General features: G+C 41.7%; 1 long non-coding RNA gene across 1 annotated transcript; it reads left to right on the top strand.

Annotated features, from left to right (window-relative positions):
• The first annotated feature begins 217 nt into the window (after positions 1-217).
• On the top strand, positions 218-7,425 carry LOC114432722 (uncharacterized). The gene is made up of 3 exons (XR_003670298.1): positions 218-325; positions 7,168-7,229; positions 7,302-7,425. It is a non-coding gene; the product is annotated as an uncharacterized LOC114432722 (long non-coding RNA).
• The last annotated feature ends 9,531 nt before the right edge of the window (positions 7,426-16,956 follow it).

The raw sequence follows: 16,956 nt of genomic DNA, 5'->3' as shown, positions 1-16,956 counted from the left end.
ATTATAAAAAGGTCCCCAAGTTCCCTGCTGGGGGAGTTCATTTATTTTGTATGCAAAAAAAAAGAAAAAAAAAAAGAAAGAAAGGGGGAGAGGAAAAAAATCATCCCCAAGTATAACAAGAGACGAACAGTTAGTGCTGATTTTCATTTGCATAAATTTTCATATATTTTAGTGAAAATAATAGCGGGAGCCGAGGAGTGCTCCTGCTCAGTTGAGGCAGAGGAAAGAAAATCTTAGGGAGCACCGAGTCGTAGGAAAAGGAGATAACCATTTACAGGCTGCGTGTGAACAATGTGAAGCTATTTCCTCTTTTCTTGGACAAAAGGTAAGTCAACAATTATCTATGCGGATTTCTTCTTTTTTTACGCATGAGGAATGGTGGAGTTTATCGCCTTCTCGCGACACTTTGGCTGTAATGTGCGTCCTTGTAGGCAGCTAGAAATGACATTTCTGGCTACTTTTGAGTCCGATGTGCGTTTATATTCTGTGCAATTTAAAGATTTGATTCTATTTTTTTTGTATCGAATGCGTAAAAATGACGACACGCGTCCCTCTGCGCTTTCGCTCCAGCCTTCTCCTTCTATTAGGTTTATATATATATATATATACATACATAAATAGCTGACAGATGGATAAGCTGTGCTGTTTTGTAGTGAATGTCCACCGGAGAAAAGTGCAATCAATCACGTTTTAAGCAGGGAGAGAGAGAGAGAGAGAAAGGGGGAGTGAGCGAGAAAGAGAGAGAGTGAGAGGGACCCCTCCGTTGAATCCTCCAGAGGAATCGCGTAGGCAAGTGCAATATGAAATGGTTTAATATAAATTGATCTCACTGCTGCTGCAAAGTTTGTTCAAAGTTTACGCCTGCTTCTAGCGCGCACTCATCAAGCCACACACATAAACACATCCTAATGAGTCAAAAAGGAGCCAAAAGGGAAATAATTCAACAACTTTCTGACACATTTCTAACTCCAACATGAGGAGAAGTTTTTATTCTCTGCTGCTGCTGTGGGTTCATTTTTTTTTCTCACGGGTTCCCTCTTCATTGATGGGGAGAGCATTTCTGAGCCCAGCACTTGGTAGTCATGGTGAGAGCAATAAAAGGGGGGAAACACTAGTCGCATTAAGCTGTATGTTTGTGCACTGGAGTCTAGATGAAAAGAGCCTCGGTGTCCCGGGCCAGCAGCACCGGTGCAGCAACGGTAACGCGTCACAGTAACGCCAAATGCTCCAAAAAATGACTGTTTTGATTCACAACACTGACAATTATTTAACCACGTGAGACTCTTTTATTTACGATTTACCTCCACAGATGTAACCAAGTGGAACACATTCAGGTTTTATTGGCTTATCGCGATAATTAAATGAGATTAAACGCAGTTTATAGTGCGTAATGGCACAATAACCCTACTTTTTTTTAAATAGCAATCATGTCCTTATATAGTCTTTTATTATGGCACACTGTGAGTTTGTGAAGCTTCACATACATGTCAGGGATTTGTTTGGGAGCCTTATCATGAAGAAAAAACGATCATAACTGCCACCAGGTGTCGCGCTCTTTCATGATGCAAATATGTAAAGCTTACACTGCAAAAAACTCCACATATTATGTCACCTTTGTTAGTCATTTGCATTAGAATTAGTCATTTCAATTGCACACTGGTATTCAAATATATGATAATTTGTTTGTAGTTTTTAAACATTTTACTTTAAAAGGAATCATTTGATTTACATTTGTGTATTTTTGCAGTGCATATATGCGTAAATTTAAGACGCATAAATTAATCTGAGCCAAACGCACCAAATAAATTCTGCCACATTTATTCTTGTAATTTTTAAAGACATTATTGAAATGATTATTTCTACTTTTTTTGCGCATTTAGCACGAGGAGTCACTGCTTGTATTGATCCGCTTGACAGCAGCCTATCAATGACAGGCATGGTTGATATGCAAATCTCGTGGTTAGTCTGCACGACGCTTTAAGCCAGTCACCATCTGCAGTAGCCTATAAACCATAAGTCTGAGCCAGCAGGTCTTTGTGGAAACATATGACTAACCGGCGACTTTAAGAATTATTAGCAAATCATGAATCATCCAGGGAATTTTCTACTCTTCATCATCACCAGAAACAAAGCGCCCTTGTGCGTGCATTTATTTATATATTGTGCGCATGGATCACAAGTGACCTTCCAAATCCTGCTGATATGATTATAAATGAAATCAATTTACGCACGTAAATCCCTGACACCTGACACTCAGATTTATCGGGCCTGAGAAGGTGGATAAACCCGCTGCACTGTACTGCAGGGCGCCTGTGGCTTCTTCCACAATATTCAGATTAAACTGACGCAATTGCTGCCGTTTTAATTATGGCCTACTTAACTTGCCTATGGGCTACATAATTTATTTTCTTCCTCCTTGGTCCAGCCACTAATCCGAGACGACATACGTTGAGTGTGTCAGGCCAAACGTTGATTTAAAGCCGAATCCAACTTGGAGCACTTAAATGATAATGTAGCTACTATGCTGTTAATTAAATGGGCTACACTGAATATCAGTGTAAGCATTAAACATGCCTTCAATTTCAGACATGAATAGGATTTTTTTTCTTAACCCATTCAAACCAGACACTGGCTCTTTATTAATATTCTATTATTAAAGGCCAATATAGAGTCATGTACACCTCTGTGTGGGGCTGGTAATTACCTCTTGTATTAGCCGTGCAGCACTACAGGCCTACAACCTGCAAATGGGGCTGACATGCATGCAGGTAAAGATTACACGTTTAGTGTTATCACAGGAGTCTCTCAGTGGTGCTCAGACTCAGACACCTATCAGCACAGACTGTATTGATTTTGGATTGGAAATCAGCAGTGATGTCATCATTTGACAGGCAGGTTAGAAGGGGGGGGGTGTTTTAGTGAGAAGTGTGTGCAAGAAAATGAGCATAAGAGTTGAATTTGTTGCCTTAAAAATACGTTTAAGTTGTTATTTAATTGTGGCACTGAGGTCACACACACACACACACACACAGTTGAGCTTAAGAAAGGTGTGTGGAAAAGAGAGGGGACACGTCCAACAGTTATTATTGTGTATGCAAATCAGCATATTAGGTATTTTTCTATTCTATTAGAGTGTATTATACATGCTAATCAAGAATGATAGTGTGTTATTAAGCAGAGTAATTAATAAATAAAGTAAATTCGTTGGAAATCTATAGCAGTGTTTGTAGCCACTGTGCTTTTTTTTTGTTTTTGTTTGTTAAACAGTGGTGATCCCCGAGGATGGAGGTAGCAGTGGTGGTGGTGGGGGGTTGCTTTTGTGGCACCTCCCTGCCCAGGATTACATTAATCAAAGTATTTATTTCCCTCGGGGAGCCATGCGCAAATCACTCCAAATCCCAGTAAAATTGGATAACAGAAGAATGCACGCACCCAGAGTAACCCCTCACTTTTTTTGTTGTTCATTTCACCAACTTAATGGATGTATCTAACTTGGTGTAGGGCGGATTGGGAAGAAGGGGGGGGGGGTGCAGGAGGAGGCGAAGAAGGGGGGGGGGCACAAAACTAGAGGTATTGAGGTCTTTGAGAAGACAAACAACATAATTGGATGGAAGCAGGCACTCAGGTAGAGAGAAGAAAAAAACAACACTAACCACATCCCCGGCAGGAACGACTCTAGATATAGAGCTGTACAAATAACAGCCATTCTCTGATTCCCTGTCGAGGCTATAGGCATGTCTGGGTCCGAGCCAGCAGCAGCAGCAGGAAAAACTAGCTCCTCCATCTGTGATTCAACCTCCAACACCAAAGCTGCCTGCTCGCTTTCTTAACTCCGGTCAATCCATTGCTAAATATATATATATTTTTTTGTGTAATTATGATGTTTGTCTAATAAATCAGTAAATGTTTACAGCCAAGCTTCTGCTGATAAGGCAATAAATAAAGCACCCAATATGCTGCCTATTACAGGTAATGCAAATAAAATAATAGGGCTGTAATCTTTCCTTATGTGCTGCCTCGTCTTTGATATTCATGAGGGAAATGGGGAGGAAATGTCGTCTCTTGGTCTTTATGGGCGCCACATTCAATGTCCCAAATCAGGGATAAATAATGGGGCTTGTTGCATCACAGCAAAGGCAAACACAACCCCAGATGCATTTAAGTTCTAATGCTTGACTCAAAACCAAGCCTCAATCAATGCATGCACATATACTGCACTTACAAACACACCACACTGATGGGAGCAGGCTGGATGGAGTAAACTCTGCAGTAGGTGGATATATTGTTTTTTATCAAATATCAAAGGATTTAAAGTCTTAAACATACTTTTACAGCTGTTTCCATTAACCATTGACTTCCATTAATGTAAACTTCCCGTCTGCATTCAGAGGTTTCTAGACTCTGTAACGTGATTTAGAGTCAATTTTGCTCATTGATTACTTATTTGATGGATGTCATTATAGTGTATCATACACCCCCTGTGTGTCCTCGGGCCACACCTTGACACTGCTGTAGGGTTATTAACATCTTGCACTGTGGCTGCTTAGCTGCAGCTTCTAGGCATTTTACAGTAATGATCAGCTTCAGAGTGAGGCCTTCCTGTATGGGTTGGGAACTGTTGTTGATGATATGCGGCCGAGCCTGACATGTGCTATTCATACACAAGCTTGTGTGGTCACGTTCGGCAGCCGGGAAGTCTTGATTCATGCGGGCATTATGCACTCCGGGACGCTTATGGCACCTCTCTCCGTTGCCGTGCAGTCAGGCCCATTTGTTTGAAAATGGGTTTACATACATCTTCTTGTAGATGGCTCTCCCCTCCCTCGGCTTACACATCCTGCACATGCAGAGCGGGCGAGCTGCTTTTAGGTGACTGTTCACCTTCTGTCGGCCATGTTAGAGGTTTTTCAGAACAGGTCGTTATGTTTTTGCATGGCTCCCTGAGGTATTTTCAATGATTATATGGAGAGTTGGGGCCATTTCCAGCTACAGCTAACATGACTATTTAGTTGCACCAGCTAATAGAGACAGAGGGGCTTTATGGAGTCTCACATATTAAAATAACAAGTTGACTATTAGGCTCCCAAATTAGCTTGTTGCTATGTCAGTGGCAACAAGTTTAGCTTCAGTTCTAAGACTAACCATTGACTTCCATTAAAAATCATTAAAGTTTCTGTGTTTTCATCCATCTGTTTTGGACAATTTGGCTAATTTCACTGCTTTGATTATGTTTTTTTGATTACATACACAAAATTAGCATGTTAAAGGTAACAGATATTAGCCCATAGCTAGCTATAAGAGGCAGGCTTTGTGATTATGTTGCGAATATTTTGAGAAAAGTCTGAAATCTTGATCTTTGAACACCAGACGTGATTTCTGGAAGTGCTGCCGATGATTGGTCACACTCTCCCTCTCGCTCTCTCTCTCCTCGTTGCTGCTTCTCCTCCTCTCCCCTCCCCTGCACCTCCTCCTCCTCCTTCCCTCCTTCTTTGTCCGGGGCCTGGCGTGAGCATTGGAGCCAGCAGCATCACAAAAGCGGCTTTGAGGAGATTGCATGCTGGCCGACGACCCCTCTGAGCTCACACCCACCGCACATTACTCACCAGCAGGCCTCGGTGCAGACGAGGAAACACTGCACGGGTCTCACTGGTCTGGTTTTGTTTTTATACTTTTACCTTGAGAGGGGATCGCATAAAAGATGAGCAGTTAGAGGAGAATTAAACAATGCAGCACGGAGTGGAGTACAATGGAACTTTGTTGTTCCACCATGTTGGAAAATTGCCTCAGCATGGACTGTCAAGTCAAATATCCCTCTCTGCTTTTGGCTTTTGGTTGAGGAAGTGATGGCACATTTTGGTGCGTTTTCTTTCCAAAAAAAGCAGGTGATATAAATAGTTCTCTCTGAATGGTGGTGTCACATTCAACACATCATGTGTCATTAGTTTTGGGATGTTTTGTGTACTTTTCCTCGCAACATTTGGCGTTGCACATGCTCAAAATGAATATACATCGCCTCAAACTGTATCACACATCTTCGTTGTCAAAATAGCTCGTGCTGCTACAACCACCAAATCTAGGTCTTCCGCAGGGACGCCTCCTTTGTGTGCTGAAGTCGAGATAATGCAGGGTGTCATGTAAAATGAAATTAGCACGCCGTTCTCTCCTCTGCACAGCGCCTAGTTATCCTGTGAACCTTCGAGTTACATGGGCGATTCTCCGTGGTTGTGCGGGTGTGTTTGTCGTAGACCTTTTACGATTAAGAGCACACAAACACAAATCCTCCCGACAATGCCAAACACACACGCACACACACACATCAAGAAATCTGGAGTTTAGCCTAGATTTATTCCACCAGTGACAAAACTCTGAATGACACTGTTATGTAACCCTGCTCTATATTCCCAGTAATCTGATTGTGTCTTATAGAGACTTGTGTGCACCCACAGCACTCTGTGTCACACCTGTGATTGATACTCTGATGTTTAAATGTCTCTATAAGCCAATCAGACTAGGGAAGAAAAGCAGGAAAAGGTATTTATCTCAATCTCTGGTGGCTCACTGCTGCTGTGTCCTCGCGCTGCACTTTCCAGAAACAACCTGCCAATCAAACTGTGTAGGTGGCACTACACAGTTTTGTTCTTCTTACTAACATATCTTGTGCTGCTATGGAAAGGATGTCTCCAAACGCAGAAGGGAGAGGTTCATAGAAAATGATGACGGGCTACACATGGAAGTGAAAGGAACTCCACATAGTGTATATAGTTGGAAAAACTGCACTTAATCTACATCAGAATTTATAAAACTCTTGTGAGCCAGGAAAAACACTACGTGTCTGCAGACAGGTGTTTGTAATCACCAATCAGATAGCTGATCCCTGAATGGACCAATGTGAGGGCAGTAGCTCTGAATTCAGAGAACTGTACACAAACTATGGTTAACTATGGTAGCAGATAGTACCGTATGTGATGATGCATTTTTTGTGTATTATTGTAAAGCAGAAACACACTTGGAGTATAAATATAGTTCAGAAGTGCAATAGAGCTATGTGTGTTGAGTAAAAGTAGCAATATGCATCATTATATTTGTGTATCATATTAGCATTTATGGCTAAATTAAGCGGTTAAATCCATCAATGAAATGTAATATTTCTTTTTTGTCTCCTTTCAGGAGTGCACACGCTCAACTTTGGTCTCCATGTGACGCCCATCCTTAATGCACAACCTCTGGAGGTAAGGGCCTTAGCTTATTTGTGCGTGTCTGTGTGTGGAAGTGTGTGTACCATGTCTCTCTCCCTCCTCCAGCAAAAGCGGACACGCCGTCTCCCCAGCTTCCGTTTTTTCCTCTGCACGCCTGCTGCTGGAGTATTCACGCTTCAGGCTGTTTTCTTTGAGAGAGAGAGAGAGAGAGAGAGCGAGAGAGAGAGAGAGAGAGGGGAAGACAGAGTATGAAAATATGCAAATGCTATTGTTGAAGCGCAGAACGAAGGAGGAGGGGGGAGTGCTCCTTTTACACCCCCTCACCTCCCCCTGCCACCATCACCACCATTGCTGCCACTGTTACCACTTCCACCTCCGTCTATCCATCCATCCAGTGCATGGAGAGTAAGAGAGAAAGAGAGAGAGAGCATAACAAGAAATAGAGAAGAGAGAGAGAGAGGGAGAGGGAGAGGGGGCTCTCAGAGTTGAGGAAGAGACAACAGGGCAGGATATTAAAAATATGCTGAAAGGCCACCATTGTCTGTTTCAGCTGAGGCCTTTTTTTCTGGACCTACATACACAGACACAGTCACTGAGACAGAGATATCGCACAAAGACACAACAAACGTCCATAAGAATGAGAGGGAAACAGAGGACTTCATCATGGCTGTGCTGTGTTTTGATACCATTAAATCTCACTTAAACCGAAGTGATGCTTTCACTTCTGCACACATCGCACTGCAGCAAACACTGTTGCCAGACTGCACATTAACATCCCTGCATGGATTAGGTCTTTAATAGGAGCTCATTTTTTATATATAGTGTATTAATTAGTATGATTTTTGGGAAAAATGGCTAGCAGAATGCTACTTCCTGTAATGTGTTAGTTCTAAACGCTTTGGCAGCCACTGCCTGCGAATCAGCATTAGCATTTGCTAGCAATGACAGACACAATTTTTTGTACATGCCTCCAAGGACGGGATGAGTCATCACATTTTTGTCATATTTCTGAGTCACCGAGTGACTTCTATCAGTCACATGGGTGCAGTAAATATGAACACATTCACTAAACAAAAAAAATGTGGATCCGTTTTTCACAAGCCTAGTTTTGAACATTTGTTTTTTTCCACTTCAGGAACTGCAAGATCCAGAACTGCACCTAAATTGGCCCTATATGTGTTTATTGCAATCTAGAATACATGGTGACAAAATGAATCAGTGACTTCCTTGTTTTTGGGTTGGATTTAACCAATCGCCATCAAGTATAATATGGCCTGTTAAACATAGTTACACCATAGCAGATATCTTTTTGTTCTTACCCGGCCCTGACAGGGGAAGTTCTAGTGGCTGTAATGCACAACAGTAGTGTGAATATGGCCCGTTAGTTCCTGCAGTGGAAAAGCATTTATTTTGATACTGAAATAACCTTTTGTTAGGCTAAATGTGTCTCTTTGCTGCATTAATATTCAGCAACAGTGTGTTTAAGAATCTCTGACTGATCTCAGCTGATGGAGAAAAGTGGGCGTTGCCCTCCAGAGCCACGGAAGCTGACCAATCAGAGCAGACCAGGATTTACAGTAGAAACAAATAGAACTTTGCTAGCCGTTTTATAGAAACCTAAAGGGCCGTAGCATAACAGGCAGATAGACAACACACACACACACACTCTGAGAGCGAGAAGCCCATTTGTAAAGCCCTCACGCTCTCAGGAAGACTTTTTGAAGTGATTATGAAGACAGTTCAGATCAAAAGGATTTGACAAGTCTGAGTGCGCGCCAAATATGAGGCCGGGTAATCACGCTGAAGCCCCTCCATACAAGATGGCAGTGGTCCCCCCAGCTGCTTTGCAAATGTAATGTGACACTTACGGATAAACAGATTATGAGGGAATGGAGGGGCGGGGCTGGGTGAAGGGACCGAGAAGAAATAAAAATAAAAAAGGACTACACAACTTGTGGAGAAATTGAAGTGTTGATTTAATGAACTCCGAGGATGGGCAGTGTCAAAGAAATGATGATGAATTCTGCGGCACTGATACAGGTCTAAATGATATAATTTGGGAATATTAGTGGGAACATTTAGAGGATGAGGCAGTATTTCTGCTGGTAGACTTGGAGCTGTGTGTTTTTTTCTTCCTTTCTCTTTTCCTTCACTAGTTATTATAGATTAATCCATAATCCTCACCACCTAAAGACATTTTTGTCAGTGAAGCTCAGGGATAGAGCTGCTAGATTTTTTTCTAATATATCTCTGCTCCTGCTCATTTCCCCTCAGCATGATGTCACATTGTCACATCTCCTAGTGAAAATACTCCATTGCCGGCTCCTCTCAAATATACTGCTTCATTTCAGCAGAGCTGAGGTGGCTTTATCAGTTTATGTAACTGCAAATTTTCTACATCGTGTTCCAGTTATTTGACATCACACCACGTGTGATGTGATGCTCATATTAGAACAGAAATACTCTTAAAGTATTTTCTAAAGTATCTTCTGTGTTTTTTATGAATGAAACGAGTGCATTGAGGTCAAATTGTGTAACTGTGTCATGTAAGTTGTGCTTATTGGCTTTAAAACAACAAATAAAGTGAATCATATAAGATTATTCTTAATGGAAGCTAATGCTGTAAAGTGTTAGATGTTGTCTCTGTCAAGTAAAAAGCGTCATTTCCAAATTTAGCATTTTAAAATCACTAATGGAGTTCACAGGAATTACACATTTGTTTTACATTGACTTATTTTTAATAAAATGCAATAAAATCTCAGCAAAACAGTGTTTACGCTTATGTACCTGCAAGAATTTCTATGCCTTGGATTGAATGTAGCAACTTAATTTCAATCTCCATTAGAAAAATGATCAGTTTTAGTGCTGTTTTGTTGTCTGTGTTTGCACAGCCGTTTAGGGCCCCATTGCAAAAGAAGGTGAGTCATGTGGAACTTTTCTTTAACGCAGCCAGTGTTGCAAAATAATTCATCATTTAGGATTTTATACCAAACTCCATTGGAAAAACAAAAAAAAAAAATTTTTTTATCTGATGTTTGTACTTTTATGGATCTAGAGTTAATATTAATATGATGCAAAAATAATTTTACATATCACATAAAAAACATTTTTTTTAGCTTTTTATAAGTAAAGTGAATTTAATGCTTAGTTAACTTATGAAAACTTTCCTGTTTATGGATAAAAAAGCATTGTGTGTCGGAAAAAATATAGCAATTTTATTTTATTTTTTCTTTTCCTTGGATTTGGAGCGACAAACGTAGCATATATACATACATCCCAGATGTTAGTTTGACAAAGATACATATATATCTATATATATAGATATATTTATAATAATTATATTTCTTTGTACAAAGAAGTTTATTTAAAAAAAATTCTACTGGGAAATTTTTATTATTATTTTTTGCTATTTGTTTCTGTCATTTTAAGGTATAATAACATAACAGTGTGTCACGATTGTCCGGTCGAAACCATGGCTATATATCATTCTTGTTTGTGTGAATCATCAAAGTCTGTGAGATCAATGTTTCTTTTGAAACCGTGCAATAAAAGTGGATCCACAGAAGCTGAGCTCTCTGTCTGTTTTGTCCTCTCAGTCTTTACTTTCATTGCTCCAAAGTGATTTCAGCCCTGAAGTGCTTCACTCAGTCAGCAAGTGTCTATTTGTCCAGTGAGAAGAGGCTGCTATCTTTCTCTGTATATGTGTGTGTTCTGAATGACCCTTGTGGAGGGACAAACGTCTCTTTGAGGGCGCGTGGACAGATGGACGGACACGAGGGACTCGGAGACGGACACAGAGGACTGAGGCTTCAGTGTGGTCTTTCATCCTCCACTACTTCCTGCACACAAAACCATGATGCAGCATGTGGAGGAAAAAATAAAATGTCAAATAGGGCAAAAAAATCCTGTTTTTCCTCTAATAACAATGCTGACTTTCCACCAGCTCCTGCTCTTATTTATATATAAATATTTTTGGTTTGGTTTATTTGCAAATATAAATGCCAGAAAGAGCTGACAAGAGCAGCGAGACAGAGGCAGAAATACAAAAAGAAACCCCATGGAGCTGATAAAAATATCTCTCCCCAAAAGAGAAAAGAGGGAAAAAACAACAAGTTCACCAGCAGAGACACAGGTGAGTTTGTCACAAACAAAAAAATGCCAAAAAATGATGCACAAGGGAAGTTTCTGCATATAAAACAGGCAATAATAATATAAAAACACCAAATCAATCAGTGTATTGGTATCTATTCTACCTGTAAAAGCCTGTTCTCATACAGCAGTACAGCTGAAACTTCCTCTTCCTCTCTGGTTCAATGTGTCAACAAGAAGATGTCAATTTGATTGGTCAGTACTGAGGGCAGACGGCTATTGATTGGATGGTCATTAGGAGAGAGCAGCCCAGCGGGAGTATCAGGGCTGACACCGTTAACACCAAGCTCCGCCGTGTCGACCGCTCTTTAACGAACGGCCCATCAGCCGACCGGGACCCGGCCATTGACCCACCGGCTCTCTGCAATCCCTTACTGCCAGGGGTGAGTGTGTGAGTGTGTGAGTAAAGGGCTGTGGTGTGTGGCGGTATTGATCCCTGGGTGAGACACTGGAGGGACTTACAATCAAAGCCTGTGGAACCTTTGTCAAATGAGCAAGAAAAGTAGACACTCTGACCCTGCATATTTAGATTTAACACTTTGTTTCATGCTGCTTTAAAAAAAAGTAATATGCTGCAGCATCTGTGCCACCAATTGGTACAAATAAACAAAATTTGGCTTGTTGTTGTTTTACTGGAGAAAAGGAACACAACAGGAATTTGTTCCTGCTCAAATATCCATAAATGGAATAATAGAGATATCAAGACAAGGATCTGCCTCCTGTGCACTCCTGCCAAACTCCTGTTATATTTCAGATGCCAGTTAAGGATGAAAAAACTGTCAATCTTCAGTCAACATGTTGCAAAAGAATTAAAATAATACAGTCTGAAGGCCTGTTACAGTGGCAAAGATCCTACAGTTGAGCTTGTGGTAACCAAGTGTTTCACACTAAAGGCTCAAATATATGAAGTTTGCTGTTTAGGCTTTAAAATATAAAGAAACTGGGTTAAAATACTGTACTTTGGATGAGGATTAGGACCACTGTGAATTTAGTTTTGGTGAAAAAACAGCTTAGTAATTTTTATGTAGGGAAATAAAAATGGCGGAGAAGCTTCTTGCAAATGGGACAACTTGTAGAACAATCTTTACCTAACCATGACTGAGCAGTTTTAATGCCTAAACATAGGAAAACAAGAGAAATCAAGAGAAAGAGTTGTGGACACTGGATAGTCTTTATATGTGTGTATGTTAGCTACAAAGATAGATGCACAATTGAGAAAGTCACATATTACAGGTGTTTATCTGAACTCATATCTTCATATCAACACACAGTGCCTCATCCTCATATTATTGAGGCTTTGTGAGCATTAGCTTCACACATGCAGGCGCTGTGGATCTCAGGTATTTGACCATTTGGCTGATCAGACGTCTTCATAGCGAGAGCTGGCAGAGGTACAAGTCAACAAAAGCGGATTGGTTCAGCACTGCTGTGCCTTCAGGGATGCCTGAGCAGAGTTCTGTGTGTGTGTGTGTGTGTGTGTGTGTGGAAGAAGATGCAAGCTTGTTTTACTGTGTGTGACAACTATATCCAATTTTGGCTGAAGTCAAATATCATTAGCTGTACTTATCAGATTAGTTTGAGAAAGGGATTAGTGTGATGGTGAAAAACTGGGTTTTGTTCAGTCTGGTTTAATCACACTGAGAGCTTGTGTGAGAGTGAGATCTGGTGATCACAAAGTGAACTGTCAGAGGCGAGGAAATATTTCGTGATGCTGTCGAAAATAGCAAATAACCACGCAATGAAGACAGCCTGCAATGTCTGAGTGTGTGAGTGTGTGAGTGTGTGAGAGTGGCAGGCTGTGATCAGAAAGTGAATGAGCCATTTCACTGGCTGCAGTTTTCCCCCTTCTCTCTCTCTTGGTCTCTCTCTCTCTCTGAGGGGAAGCCGGAGCTGTGGACAGCAGTGGAAATGAGCTCGGCCGTGCAGTAAGTGTGGCGACCTCGTGGCTAACCCCACACTGTTTCCACCGCTCTCCCCACTAAATGATGCCTACTGTATCCTCCCCAGGAGGAGGAGGAGGAGGAGAGCGGGGGTGGGGGAGTAGGACACCCCCCCTCCCTTCCCCCCCCCCCCCCCCCACCACACCAACTCCCTTTCCTCTTCTCCTCAGCCAGAAAAGTAGCACAGACTTACAGCTCATGTGGATGCACTGTGACTTTATATTATAGAGCGCCTCTGTCTCTGACATCATTTGGAGTGGGCGGGGCTTAAAGCTACACGTGATCGTCTTCATGTTAAACTTCCATTACATGAAATTTGTTGTAATGATGAGAACTTTGTGTCATGGAATTGAAAATAAATCTGCGTGGGCTTTGCTCGTGTATGACTTTGGAACGATTAATGATCCAACTTTCAGACCGCGCAGCAAAGTAAATGCCCACTAGGCTTTGGAAAGCTGACAAATCAAAATGTCAATACAAATCTGCCAAAATATACCGCTGTGTCCAAATAAAAACATTTTGAACTGAATGCAGCTGTTTTTGTTTTACTGTAAATTACACAATGGCTGGAAGCACTTGGACAACTTCTTACTCTTCTCCTTCTACTGCTGCTGTTAAATAAGTTGAACATTTAAGCAGCAGCGTGTCAAACAGTGTAGATTGTATGTGTTTGGTGTGTGTTTTAGTTTGTTTTAGTCCCCCTGCATGGGGTCTTTGACTTTTTAAAGGAATCTTTGTCAAACTAACATCTGGGAAAATATTAGGCTAAATATACAAAGGTTTTCTTAAGTGGTTATCTATTTTTTCATTTTTATTAAGAAAGAAAATAGTATAGTGATTGTTGCAGCAAAGTGCTATATTATTGTTAGGCTAGTTGTGCTTTTTTATGAATGTTATTTTTTTAGTGATTATAATAAATATATAAATTAATTAAAAAAATGTGTGTCAGTTTTTGGAACATTTTATATATATATATATATATATATATATATATATATGAACTGAAACGCAATTGGAAATGTTATGTATCATAAGACCTACTTCTGCACCTTTACACAACTATAATGTTTATATTAATGTGTTTTTGGAGAAGAAATTCCACATTAGACAGGTTAGAGGAGGACATGTGTGAATAAGAGGAGTAAATTAAGAGAGAGAGGAGTGGGGAAATCTGTGGAGATAAAGAATGAGTGGAAGATCTACACCTGTAGAAAGAGAGCAGCAAACATCAAGCCCTGCTCAGAGCTAACCCTCCTCACAGGGGAGCCAGCTGGGCAGATTGCATGTGAAACAGAGGCTTTGATGGTTGCAGGTAGCAGCTTTTTTGCCCCCCCACTCCTCTGCTACCCACACCCTCCTTCCTCCCTGTTCCTCTCTGTGGAGCAGCAGCTCCAACCACAGCGGCCCTTCAGCAGGCACAGGTGGTATTGCTCACTCCAATTTAGCTCAAACCGCCGACTTGAAATAGCGCGGCTGTCATAGGCAATCTGCGGCGTGAGATGGACCGCTGACTCTGGCGGAGGGGAGAGAACTTCGTCTGGAAGCGAGCGAGCGTGTGGAGTGGAGGGAAAAGATAGAGGGAGGGAGGAGGAAACCCTCGCCTCCCCTGCTGAGCTCCTCACATCCAGCAGCAGCACATGTTCGCTGTGAGCTCAAAGCAGGCAGAGGTCAGATAGCCAGCAGTTTATTTATCGCAGGATGGGACCGCCTGCCATATGGGGGGTCCAATCTGTTAGTGTCCGTCCCGCTGTCCCCTGGAGCTGAAAAGGTGCTGCTGACACCTGGGACGGCTGAGGGAGACAAACTTTTGGAGGGTAATATTTGAGGCCTTTCAGGTGATATAACACACCTTCACCTCTGTGAAACAGACCTGAAACCGCTTCAGGTACTTCAATTAGCCTATAACAGACAAACATCGGCCATGTTGGCATCTTAACAGCAAGCTTTGGAAGCTGTAAGGTTGATGTTCTGGTTTGCAGAGTTGGACACACACAAGGTGATATACACACAGCAGATTCTACCAGGAAGTGTGTATGTGTCTGTGTGTGTGTGTGTGCTGAAAAAAAACACTGCAAGGTCCTGAAAATAAACCTCAAACCCAAAAAAGAGGTGAAGATTTCAGTTCAGAAGGGAATGAAACAAGAAAGGCACAGGAAGCTCTCCCTCTCTCTCTATCATCCTGTCTCACTCTTTTCTCTTTGTCTTTTCACACACACACACACACACACACACACACACACACACACACACACACACACACACGCACACACACACGCACACACACACACACACACACACACACACACATCTGTGCTACAATTGTCTTAAGTGCAGATGCTCTCTTCAGAGGTGCATTAACTGGTAATGCTGCTTCTGAGGATCCCTGGGTGCCTGATATCCAGCGAGCAGACACAGAGTGCACCCAGCGGTGTCGCACAGCTCACAAACAGCAAGGGATTTACACACACACACACAGACACACACACCACACATATAAAGCAACAAAAACAGGAAGCACACGATTAGAATGAGCTCTGAGAGACTGAGAGCGTTTCTTCTTCGACAGCGTGCGTTTAAAGCCTTGTTGTTTTCGCCCGCAGCTACAGCCAGCTCGGATGATGTTCAGTTCCTTACAGAGGGTGAACCAGGCTGCTTTTGCTGAATGTTAATGTAGACTACAAATATCTAAAAAAAAACAGGGGAAAAAAGAGGGGGAAAACATGCAAGCTCACTCTAGAGTGCAGGGTTTAGTGCCAGCTTTGGTTAAATCAGCTAATTTTGTTGTGGAGCTGGGAAACCAAGAGATGCAGCTTCAGTGTACATCATTTAATTTGATGATGTATGTAGGGGGAACAAAGCTGCAGCTTTTTCTGCTGTTGTTCCACAGTTTTTAAATCCCAAACCTGTTTTAGCAACACTCTACTCACATGATTTTTTTTATTTTTGAGTAGATAAATGGTCCAAAGTGCTAAATTTTGGATCTAATGGGGATCAGCCTTGCAATCCTACATGCAGCATCATTTGGACTCACATACTTTCATCATCTATCACAATAATCACTGTTATATCTTGACTAGGCATGGGACAGTTCCTAATCAAGTGACTAGCAACAACTTTTCTCTGGCTATTGGAGTCTGAAGTGAAAGCACGTTACTGTCCTCAACAAGCTCAATGAGCTCCACCCCCGCCCCAAAGCACTCACAGACAGGCAGTCTCACAGTAGCTTCAGGCAGCAGTCTCAGCTGCAGTCAGAGCAGAGAGGAGACCCACACCACTCTGCGTCTAATCACGTGCAAAGCTGTTCCACCCCTAATCTTGACTATATGTTTACTTATTTAATGAACAGAAACATAATATTAGAAGTTCCTGCTCTCTGAACAACCAAAGCTTCCTTCACACTGAACTACCAAACACAAACTTTTGTCTGTAAACTGTGACTGTGAGTATTGTAGTCCCAGCTCTGATTGGCAGTAATAGCAGGGCAACCGTTTTTTGACAATAAGCACTCAAATGTTTCCAGGGGACCCCAAAAAGTGACGGACCATGCTCGTTGTTTTATTCTTTGTAACCTTTAAACTTGTCCAAGATGCTGGAAATACCTTTTAGCCTATTTTTTAGCAGGTCCGTCACTGGTTCAGGTACCTGGGAACATTTCTGTTGCAGGTTTCAGC

The sequence above is a fragment of the Parambassis ranga genome, chromosome 2, assembly GCF_900634625.1.
Source record: "Parambassis ranga chromosome 2, fParRan2.1, whole genome shotgun sequence".
Classification (NCBI taxonomy): Eukaryota; Metazoa; Chordata; class Actinopteri; family Ambassidae; genus Parambassis; species Parambassis ranga.
This window is presented reverse-complemented; position numbering and strand designations above follow the sequence as displayed.